The 12,623-nt window shown below is 41.2% G+C and overlaps 1 long non-coding RNA gene across 1 annotated transcript; it reads left to right on the plus strand.

The window, feature by feature from the left end:
• The first annotated feature begins 277 nt into the window (after positions 1 to 277).
• Positions 278 to 9,314, plus strand: LOC138949266 (uncharacterized). Its single transcript, XR_011450211.1, has 3 exons — positions 278 to 534; positions 3,527 to 3,729; positions 4,529 to 9,314. It is a non-coding gene; the product is annotated as an uncharacterized lncRNA (long non-coding RNA).
• Positions 9,315 to 12,623: the final 3,309 nt, after the last annotated feature.

Genomic DNA, 12,623 nt, shown 5'->3' on the forward strand with positions numbered 1-12,623 from the left:
TTTTTTTCTCCAAATTTGTTTCAAAACTTTTCCGCAACTTGTGGCGGAGACCGACACCAAATTTTTACTTCCATATAACCAATCTCCACAATGTGGCGGTAAAATCGCCATAAACCTGTCTGTAATGATACCTTCTCAGGTGTCATCGCAGAGAGGTACCGCCACGACTCGATCAGCTGATAGGCTGGTCGAGACTTTTTTTTCCGTGACTGGAAAAGAGAACAAAGCCATTTTTATGACGACATTCACAGAATATTTCATCAGCATTGACGTCGACTCAGGTTGGAAACTTCGTTGAAATTAAACTCGCTGTATTCTTGGACTTCTGTGATGGAGACTACGTTGGAATTTCAAATACAATTAAAAAAAACCAGGGTGAAACTATGGAGAAAACCAATAATGTTTTGGCCAGGGTTAAAACCGAAGATACAAGTTGCGCAAGTGTATTGCGAACCAGAAATCACCTGTCCGCAAATTAAGATGGAAAACATGATGGACAAGAGTCTGAAGAGATCAGCTTGCTCTATAAGCCACGTAAGTTTTGTGTATATCGTAATCAATTAACTAACAATTATCATACCCTGGGCCCCGTTCAATTTCTACAAAAGCGCACACACAGTCGTTAACACTCACACACACACGCACGCACATTGAAACATGTAGAAGCACAGACAGTTAGATAGGCGTAGACATGTACCACCCCCCACCCCCACACACACACGAACACACACACTTACAAACACTTATTACACACACACACACAGACAAACACACACACGCACACGCACACACACACACACACACACACACACACACACACACACACACACACACACACACACACATAAATCCAAAAACGAAACGAACACGAATCCCCTTCTCCTGCTCCCCCTCCTGCACATTCCAGACCGCACGCACCACACACACACACACACACACACACACATACGCACACACACACACATGTGTACACACACACACACACTATCTCTCTCTCTCGCGCGCTCTCTCTCTCTCCCTCTCTCTCTCTCTCTCTCTCTCTCTCTCTCTCTCTCTCTCTCTCTCTCTCTCTCTCTCTCTCTCTCTCTCTCTCTCTCTCTCTCACACACACACTAGGGCTATGTTATGGAATGTATTACGCAAGCACGGGGTTGGCGGAAAGATGTTGAACATCCTGCAAAGTATGTACAAAGGAGTGAAGTCTTGTGTTCGCACCGACGATGGCCCGTCGGAGTTTTTCCGTTGTCCATGTGGAGTCCCTCAAGGTTCTGTGCTTTCACCAACATTGTTTTCATTCCTGATTAATGAACTGGCACTTGAAATGTTTCAAAACGGTAAACATGGAATACAGTTAACACCTGACGTGATGCAGATTCTCATATTGCTGTTTGCCGACGATGTACTCTTGATATCCTATAGCGCAGCCGGGTTACAGAAACAGATTGATGTGTTAAAACAGTTTACGGATAAGTTTTCCATGACGGTCAACCTGGATAAGACAAAGGTAATCGTTTTTAGAAAAGGAGGATTTTTGGCAGCAAATGAAGCCTGGAAGTACGGAAACGAGGACATAGAGGTGGTGAACAGTTACAAGTACTTGGGGCTAAATTTCACCACAAAATTGTCATTGACGCTAATGGTCAGCGATCTGGCCTCAAAGGCAAAGATAAGGACTGGCCAAATCCTAAGATGTTTGTGGAGGCTAGGCAACATACCTAGAAGCGTATTTTTTAAAATATATGACGCACAGGTCCTCCCGATCTTAAAGCCATATGTACTCGATGACTATACACGCTAATTGCTTTACCAACAGCTGGAGACATGCTAAATTAAGTTCCCTGCAAAATATTGTGGTCTAGGACCCCTTCAATGTTGAGATATGTTAATTTTCATTTTGATCTGGATCGTCCTATTTATAGATTTGCCAACAGAGGTAGCGTTGACGCAAGGGAAATAACTCCGCGTCTTTGTTTACATCCAAAGTTTTTGAGACTCTAAAACAAGCTGTAATGCATGTATATGGTCCGCGCATGGCGACATATCGTCATTACATGGTCTTATGGTGCGTTTGACATCGATTATGGGCAAACTACACTTTGTAAACACGGGAGCGCGTACATATGCCTTTAATGTATGGATCTGAGCTGTGGGGATTCCAAAGGTTTGAAGCTCTTGAGAAAGCCCATTTGTTTGCATGCAAGAAGTTTTTGTGTGTGGGACGACAAACACCAAACAAGATGGTATATGGTGACTTAGGCCGCTATCCACTTTATGTCACTTCGTCGGTTCGCTGTATTAAGTATTGGCTGAGAGTGTTACATTTGCCAAGCGAAAGACTCCCAAGGAAAGCATATGACATGATGAAACATTTACAGGGTTATGGCAAGAAAACATGGTCTCATTATTTGAAAGAAATGTTATAAGGTGTAGGCGATCTGAATCGATTTATAGCAGTATTCAGACAACGGTTGTTTGATTGCTTCCAGCAAGACTGGCACGACAGCATCATGAACTCGGAGCGATTTGAATTTTATTCGTTCTTTAAGCAAGAAATTCGCGCTGAAGTGTATATAGACCATATTCAGCTCCGCTGTTTTCGAGATGCATACATACAATTTCGATTTGGTATTTCACCCATAAACACTCACAAATGTCGCTATCGAACTGACGTTGTACCGGGCCTTTTGATTTGCCCTGTATGCAGAGAGGACGTGGAAGACGAGAAACATGTATTGTTTGTATGCAAAGGATATTGTGATTATAGACTTGATGTCAAAATACTAAGAGAAAAAAACCAGAGTGAAGATGCGAACAGTATTAGACGTGTTATGTCTGTAGATAAAGGAGATTCAGTGGTGCATGTGGCCAGATTCTTATATCGTGTTTTTCAAAAAAGAAAAAGTTTTTTGGACTAGTTACCCAATGTGGAACAGGTGAACGAGACGGCGATGTGTTATACATAGTTTGTGCCGTTGAATGTTAGAGCAGGTTTGATTGCAAATAAGGTATGCTGGTGTAGTACACCTGTGTTGATGTTGTACCTATTCAAATTGTTGATTTATGCGCTGGAAATGTTTGTAGGTTAGAAAGAGAGAGAAAGAGAGAGAGAGAGAGTCTGTGCCGTGGAACGATAGAACATGATTGAAAGCCGATAATGTATGTTAGCACTGTAAACTTGTTTGTCGTTGCACCTATCCATATTGTTAATTCATGCGCTGGATATGTCTTTATGTTTAAGAGAAAGAGAGTGAGAGAGAGAGAGTGAGAGCGTGCGTGCGTTCGTGTGAGTATATATGTTAGAGAGAAAGAGATAAAACCGGGTGATTGTCCATAAATACAAACACACGGCATGTATTACTGACCCCCCCCCCTCCCCGTTGAAATGAACCTTGTGTGTTTAATCAATAACATGTCTTACGTCCTACGTCTCTCTCTCTCTCTCTCTCTCTCTCTCTCTCTCTCTCTCTCTCTCTCTCTCTCTCTCTCTCTCTCTTTGTTGTATATTATGACGAATCTCCCTTCCTAGATTCTGGACTACAAGATTCCCACGAATCGTATAAAGTGCCTCTGCAGTCGTAAGGAATCCCAGTTCGTGCCGCACGTGTTCAACATATTGACGGGTGACAAGGAAATCGCATGTCCCAACTGCTGTCGCGAGCATTTCTCCAAAGATGTGTCTGCCCTTCTCGTGTCTCTCAATTACCTTGCTCACATAGGCGTTTGCGGAAGGTTGGTGGTCAAAAATGGATGCTGAATGGGTGTGTGTGCAGCCGGTTGATTCGCAATAATAGAATGCACTAGGACAAACAAACAAAACAAAACAAACACGTACACAAAAGTGCTCGTGCCAGAAGTAAGTCAAAACCTAGGGGTTTTCAAACTTCTGGATTTTTTTTTGTCAACATAATCGGTCTATACGTTTCTGTTGTACACATGCGTTGAAACTAGATAGTGACAGAGATTGATGTAGATAGATAGATAGATAGATAGATAGATAGATAGATAGATAGATAGATAGATAGATGGTTGGTTATTGATTATTGTCTCTTCATCATTTAGATAGATAGATAGATAGATAGATTTTTTGTTTGTTTGTTTGCTTAACGCCCAGCCGACCACGAAGGGCCATATCAAAGCGGTGCTGCTTGGACATATAACGTGCGCCACACACAAGACAGAAGTCGCAGCACAGGCTTCATGTCTCACCCAGTCACATTATTCTGACACCGGACCAACCAGTCCTAGCACTAACCCCATAATGCCAGACGCCAGGCGGAGCAGCCACTAGATTGTCAATTTTGAAGTCTTAGGTATGACCCGGCCGGGGTTCGAACCCACGACCTCCCGATCACGGGGCGGACGCCTCACCACTAGGCCAACCGTGCCGGTCAGATAGATAGATAGATAGATAGATAGATAGGAAGATGAACAGATACATCAATTTGCAGCATGCACAAACGTTCATTTCTCGCTTCAGTCTCATTTTTGAATCTGAATAAATACATTTGGTTTGACTTTTTTCTTTCAGAATTGCCTCGCAGAATGACTCTTCTGAGCTTGTACTGAAAGCAAGTTCGACTCACCGACTTTGCCAAATCGTCGACACCTTTCGCTGGAATTTTAATCTCATCCCTTTCGAGATCAGCGGCGCCATTGTCAACATAACATTTGAGCAACTAGATCAGACCAAACGTTCCTGGGGAGACGACACCGACCGTCGAGTGACTTTCGTGGCCGCTTCTTGGGGCATGGACTATAACAGGGGAGTGACACTCTATGCTAAAAATATTGCTGTGGAGAAAAGTGAATAGGAGACGATCATCGGTCATAACTCTGTGAAGGTATATCATGAGCTGTGGAAGAGTTGTGTCCCTTGAAGTAGAGTCAAGCTGAGTTATATGTATAAAGTGAGTGGAATTTCTTCTTCTTGTTCGTTCATGGGCTGAAACTCCCACGTTCACTCATATTGTTGCACAAGTGGGTTTTCACGTGTATGACTGTTTCGCCATTCAGTCAGCCATACGCCGCTTTAGGAAGAAGCATGCTGGGTATTTTTGTGTTTCTGTAAACCCACCGAACTCTGACATGGATTACAGGATCTTTTTCATCTTTCTTTCTTTATTTGGTGTTTAACGTCGTTTTCAACCACGAAGGTTATATCGCGACGAGGGAAAGGGGGGAGATGGGATAGGGGAAAGGGGGGAGATGGGATAGAGCCACTTGTTAAGTGTTTCTTGTTCACAAAAGCACTAATCAAAAAATTCTTTCTTTCTTTCTTTCTTTATTTGGTGTTTAACGTCGTTTTCAACCACGAAGGTTATATCGCGACGAGGGAAAGGGGGAGATGGGATAGAGCCACTTGTTAAGTGTTTCTTGTTCACAAAAGCACTAATCAAAAAATTGCTCCAGGGGCTTGCAACGTAGTACAAAATATGACCTTACTGGGAGAATGCAAGTTTCCAGCACAAAGGACTAAACATTTCTTACATACTGCTTGACTAAAATCTTTACAAACATTGACTATATTCTATACAAGAACCACTTAACAAGGGTAATAAGTGAAGAATTTTATGGGTGAGAAAAGGAAAGTAAAAGGACTTTGGGGAGGCAGAAATAGAGAAGAAACAAGAAAAAGATCCTAATTAGGTTCACGGCATCGAGAGTGATGCGACCTTCTCTCAGAAATTAGTAGAGAAGGCTCCCCAATCCACCACCCGGGGGACGCGCCTCTACGCCAATTAGGGGGCGCGAGGATCTTTTTCATGCGCACTTGGTCATATGCTTGCATGTACACACGATGGGGGATAAGGCATTAGCAGGTCTTGTTAACCCGTGATTTGTAAAAAATGTAAAAATTGTTACAAATCGCGGGGCGCGCCTCGCGATTTGTAACAATTTTTTACAAATCGCGGGGCGTGCCCCGTGATTTGTAACAATTTTTACAAATCACGTTTTTGCGCCCGATATTTTCTTGTCATCTCCAATGTCAAGGGACAAAAACGAAATCCCTTGACTTTTGGGGTAGCGCGACTCTGTTAATTTTAAGATTTATTTTTTTTTTTCATTACTAGGATGTCCCATAGTTGGGAAATTCCGGTCGCTTCCTCCCAGTGGAAAGCTAGCAGTGACAGAGTCGCACTACCCCAAAGGCAAGGGATCTATTAGTCCCGTTTCGCCGTTATCCCAATTCGCCCCCATCCCATTTTGGCGACATTTCTCAGGCCAAGTGTCATTTTACCACCATATCATGTACCATTAGCTCCACATCCCATTTTGGCGCAATCCCGTTTCGCTGTTAGCCCATTTCGCCCCCATCCCATTTTCGCGACATTTTACAGGCCAAGTGTCATGTTACCACCATGTCATGTACCATTAGCTCCACATCCCATTTTGGCGCAATCCCGTTTCGCCGTTATCCCATTTTGCCCCATCCCATTTTCGCGACATTTCACAGGTCAAGTGTCATTTTACCACCCTGTCATACCACTAGCGCCACATTCAATTTTGTCGCCATGCCGTTTTGCCGTCATCCCATTTCGCCGCCATCCCTATTTCGCGACATTTTGGATTGTGTTAAAATTGGGATTTGGCGAAAACGGAATGTCTTCCTAGTTGAATAACGCAGCATAGTAGTATAGTGAGGCTTGGCAAGAAGAATAAATAAACAAGTCGCGTAAGGCGAAAATACAACATTTAGTCAAGTAGCTGTCGAACTCACAGAATGAAACTGAACGCAATGCCATTTTTCAGCAAGACCGTATACTCGTAGCATCGTCAGTCCACCGCTCATGGCAAAGGCAGTGAAATTGACAAGAAGAGCGGGGTAGTAGTTGCGCTAAGAAGGATAGCACGCTTTTCTGTACCTCTCTTTGTTTTAACTTTCTGAGCGTGTTTTTAATCCAAACATATCATATCTATATGTTTTTGGAATCAGGAACCGACACGGAATAAGATGAAAGTGTTTTTAAATTGATTTCGACAATTTAATTTTGATAATAATTTTTATATATTTAATTTTCAGAGCTTGTTTTTAATCCAAATATAACATATTTATATGTTTTTGGAATCAGAAAATGATGGAGAATAAGATAAACGTAAATTTGGATCGTTTTATAAAGTTTAATTTTTTTTTACAATTTTCAGATTTTTAATGACCAAAGTCATTAATTAATTTTTAAGCCACCAAGCTGAAATGCAATACCGAAGTCCGGGCTTCGTCGAAGATTACTTGACCAAAATTTCAACCAATTTGGTTGAAAAATGAGAGCGTGACAGTGCCGCCTCAACTTTCACGAAGAGCCGGATATGACGTCATAAAAGACATTTATCAAAAAAATGAAAAAAACGGGGATTTTATACCCAGGAACTCTCATGTCAAATTTCATAAAGATCGGTCCAGTAGTTTAGTCTGAATCGCTCTACACACACACACACAGACAGACACACACACACACACACACACACACACACACACACGCACGCACGCACGCACATACACCACGACCCTCGTCTCGATTCCCCCTCTACGTTAAAACATTTAGTCAAAACTTGACTAAATGTAAAAATGGGATGGCGGCCAAATGGGATGGTGTCAAAATGGGATGTCGCGCAATTGTTATGACACGGTAGTAAAATGACGCTTGGCTTGTGAAATGTCGCGACAATGGGATGGGGGCGAAATGGAATGCGGTGAAACGGCATGGCGGCCAAATGGGATATGGTGTCAAAATGGGATGTCGCGCTATTGTTATGACATGTTAGTAAAATGACGTTTGGCTTGTGAAATGTCGCGAAAATGGGATGGGGCAAAAAATGGGACGGCGGCAAAATGGGATTGCACCAAAATGGGATGTGGAACACTCAGCGTAGAGGCTCTAAACAAGAAAAATAATAATAATAAAAGGCATGCATTACTTTGTGGAATGCGATATTTTTCCATTTTTACATTTTTACAAATCGCGGTTTTAGGTTCGACGTGATTTGTAAAATATTTTTACATTTTTACAAATCACGGGTTAACAGGTCTTGACCTGGGAGATCGGAAAAATCTCCACGCGTAACCCACCAGGCGCGGCCGGGATTCAAACACGCGACCTCCCGTATAGGAGGCCAATGTCTTATCCACTGGACCACCGCGCCCGCAGATCAGTGGGATTGACCAGTGACGCGGTTGGCGTCACCATGAATAACGAGTTTCTATCTGCTTATTGTCCAACAGAACATGCTTGATATCGGGCGGACACTGCATAGACGCATTGATGAGATACGATACCGACACATGCACAGTCTAGCGGTGACCATAGGAGAAACTTTCCATTGCTAAGGCAAAAAAAAAAAAATAGGTCTGTTTACGGTAACATAGGCCCAAAAAATAGGGTCGGTAGGTCGGGATTGTTTTTTTTTTTTTTTTTTTTTTTTTTCCCAAAAAACCATATTTTTACGTTATTTTGCCAAAAAAACAAGATTTTTTTTTTTTTTTTTCCCAAATGCCAAAAAAAAGTCTAGGGTCGCGCGAAAAAACTAGGGTCGGTCGGGTTACCGTAAACAGACCTATTTTTTTTTTTGGCCTAATATAAAAAAAAAGTCACGGAGACAAACTTCATGCTAGTAACTCTTTGTCTTTTCCCCGATACACACTGACAGATAAGAAGTGACTGAATGTTGTGACGCCACTGTTTGAATTGTGACGTCTCGTCGAACTTTGTTTTGCGTTTGACGTTAGAAGTTTCACTGTGGAAGTGAGGGTCAAAAAGATAGGTCTTGGTTTGTTCATTCGGTGTCGTATTTCATTAATTAAAACACAAGTCGCGTGAAGCGATATAAAAACATTAAGTCAAGCTGTCGGCATCAAAGTAACAGATTAACCCCAAAGAACAGTCATCGCCGAGATTTTACTAAGATAGTCTCGACTAACCACATCTAAAGACCGAGACGGGTCACGCTCGTCTCTGCGTAGCTGCAAACCCAGTACTTACTTGTAATTCTGAGCCCATTTTTAGAGTAAACATGACATATGTATGTATGTTGGAATTCAGGAGAAATTGAGGAATACGATGCAATCATTTTTAAATCCGTAAATGAATATTCGATTATAACGACAACTTTAATGAGCAAACTAATTAACTAATTGTTATGCTGCCGGGCTGAAATTCAATCCCATAGTCCGGACTTAGTCCAAAATTGCTTTGCCAAATTTTCAATCCATTTGATCAAACAATGAGGGCGTGACAGGGCTGCCTCAACTTTCACAAAAAGCCGGACATGACGTCATGAAAGACATTTATCGAAAAAATGAAAACAAAAGTCTGAGGATATTAAACCCAGGAACTCTCATGTAAAATGTTTATGAACATCGGTCCAGCAGTTTTCTCTGAATCGCTATACACATACATACATACATACAAACACACATACATACATACATACATACATACATACATAGGCCTATACACACACACACACACACCACACACACACACACTCTCACACACACACACACACACACACAAACACACACACAAACACACACATACACGCCACCACCACCCTCGTCTCGATTCCCCGTCTATGTCAAAACATTTAATCAAAACTTGACTAACTATAAAGAGAAAAAAAAAACACGCACATTATTCACTGTGTTGCCGACCGCGTGTCTCTGCTTGTCAACTTAGCTATAGTTATTCAGCTCAGCTCCCTTCCCCTTCAAGGATTTCAAACTCTTCCACAGTCCATGAACTGACCATCAAAACTGGCTTTGATACTGAGCAATTAACAGATCTAATTCGATAGTCGTATGAAAAGGGAAATTTGAAGCGGGTGGACTTGACACACTGTATTTAAATCTTATGGGCTGAGAGGCTTGAAAACAGGTTGAAAAACAAAGTGTAGACCCTACCCTAGACAGAACTGGTCGTTATAACGCAAATTTAATTATTTTGAGCATTTTCAAGCCAACAACAAAATGGCAACGGAAGGGAATTTATTATAATTAGGATTTTGTTTTTGCTCCTAAAAGAATTGTGAGTTCCGGTGTAGAGTCGTGGACAAACATTAAATCCGATGTGTTAAATTGCGACCAGTTCGGTATGAGGGTCCAAAATATGTTTTCCAAGTGTTTTCCCCAAATTGAGCCAAAGTTTGTACGCCCGCTTCAAAATTCCTTTGAGTTACGTCCCTTAATCGTTCAGTTTCAAGGCTAGTTTGCCTGGTCTTGACTTCAAATGGATGAAAAGGTCGACAGAGTTATCTCCGGAATTCGTCAATTGGGAGTTAAGCGTTGATGCTGCTTGCGCAGACAAGATTTGAACACTGTGAATGTTTGTAAATCCTTTTCTTTGTTAATATATATTTTACTGGAATGCTTTTTGATCATATTTACTCGGACATATTAATTTTCTTGTCTCGTCTAAATATCGGGCCCTATTGCTACGCTGAAAACACAATAGCTGTTAATATTACATGCAAGACAAACTTTTGTTTTGCATAGCCTCTTTTTGAAAAATATTGACCGCTTTTAACTATTTCGTATTTTTGCTTCGATGCATGGGTTTTGAAATAAAATGTACATTGTAAAGCGCTTTGAGAATGTAAAGCGCTCTATAAATCTCCCATGTTATTATTATTATTATATATGAAAAATGTATATATATGTATACATAACTACAACTATCTGAACCTGTGATGTTTTGAGCGACTCAAGTTGTCATGGTCATTCCACAAAGATAAGAGAGAGAGAGAGAGAGAGAGAGAGAGAGAGAGAGAGAGAGAGAGAGAGAGAGAGAGAGAGAGAGAGATACCCACCCACCCACCCACCCACACACCCACACGCACACACACCCACACACCCACACACACACAGTCAAGATTTGTCTCTCTGTTTATTCGTGTTGTTGTTGAAAGTGTTTTTGCACACACAAGTGAACAAGTAGGGGAACACGTGAAGCGACCTTAATGCTTGAACAAATACCACCCACTCTCTCATTTATATATAAAAAAAAGTACATTTCATCCAACACATTAACATGCTCAGGAACTCAAATGTGACAACAACAAAAAACAGCATCCAGGAGTTTCTTTTGTATTGCGTGGCGAGACTGTTTCTTTCTTGTCCAAGTAGGGGAAGGGCTCCTAATATGGACCACTTTTTGTTTCATGCTAATAACTAGCTTGTTTTCTTGCGAAGAAGTTTCATTTTGTGTTTGGTAGTCCTTCTCTCTTAGGTGAACCGTTAGGCCTAATTAGAGTGAAATAGCTTTGATAGACATTCAGCTCCTAATGTGGACCAGTGAAGCGGCCTTCACGAATCACTGTCAAAAGCCCCCTGCCCTATACTTCAAAATAACGTGATACAACTTAGTGTGCATGTCAGACTAATGCAAATATGCTTTAGATTTATCTGTTTCGGGTTGATGAGAGCATTATTTGAAGCACACCAGGAAACTAAAGAAGCATATCAAAAACAGAGTGAACATAAGTGTTCACAAAAAAAAGACAATTTGATATATTTTTTTGAAAGCTCGAGGGCTAGTTATAGGTTATTTTCAGCAAGCTTCTTAATGAGTTAATGAAAATAGCCTTTAGTTTTTATTTTCTTCGATTTGTTAAAGGTGGTCCATTTTAGGGGACTCACACATACTTTGAGGTTTTGCTATTAATTTTTGTTTCCAGTAGAAACTCGGGGTTAAAACTGCTAAAATGTAACAAATACGGTCTTAGCTGTCATATATAGCAATTTTTGTGTGATAAAAGCTTTGGCTGTGGACAGAAACGAGTCCGTTTTAGGCGTCAAATTTAGAGTGAACGCTGCCAAAAGTGAAAAAGAGAGAAAAAGCCTAACGGTTTTGAGGTTTGTGTTTCTGCAACTGTTTTGACATATATGCAAGTTATCCAGAGAGGGTGAATACAGCGAATGAAATTGTTTTAGCGCTCTAGCGCCGTTAGTTTGTCAGATCAAGAGGTGGTCTATATTGGGAGCCGGTCCATATTAGGAGCACTTCCCCTTTTAGGATGATAATGATACGCAGTGATTCCTATAACCACTTGCACCCAACTTTGAAACCTCAAAATAGCTTGGATTGTACAGGCGATTTCCGGTTCCGCAGCACACTTAACCATACCCTTGCGGTTGAAATCCAAACGCGTTCAGTGAGACACAACATCCTAGAATCAGTTATAATTAAGTGAAGCCAGACCGCTAGTGATAAAGGGAAATAAGCGCTTTCGGTGTAGAAAACAGTAGATGAGAGTTATGCAGAATAATTCCTGGATTCAGGACAATAAGAAGTCTAAGAAGTAAAGCATAAACAGTGTTCATCGTAACGATGTTGTGTCATCAGCGAATCAAATTAGTAGCATGTAATCATTTCAGATGTTTTATCATCAGTTTATGAGCATGTGTTGGGGATCAGTAAACCGTTCCAGCATCAGTTAGTCAACGTATGAGTATGTGAGAGTGGTAAATATTATGTAGCACTAGTTAATCAATTTCTGTGCAATGTGACCATACAGTTTTTATAGCACGAGATGATCCGTAATTGAGAATGTGATCAGTGAAATATAGTTCTGGCATCAGTTGATAACGCTATTGGCATGTGGCCGATTTTGTTGAACATGTGATCTGAAAA

This window comes from Littorina saxatilis, linkage group LG15 (assembly GCF_037325665.1).
Source record: "Littorina saxatilis isolate snail1 linkage group LG15, US_GU_Lsax_2.0, whole genome shotgun sequence".
NCBI lineage: Eukaryota > Metazoa > Mollusca > Gastropoda > Littorinimorpha > Littorinidae > Littorina > Littorina saxatilis.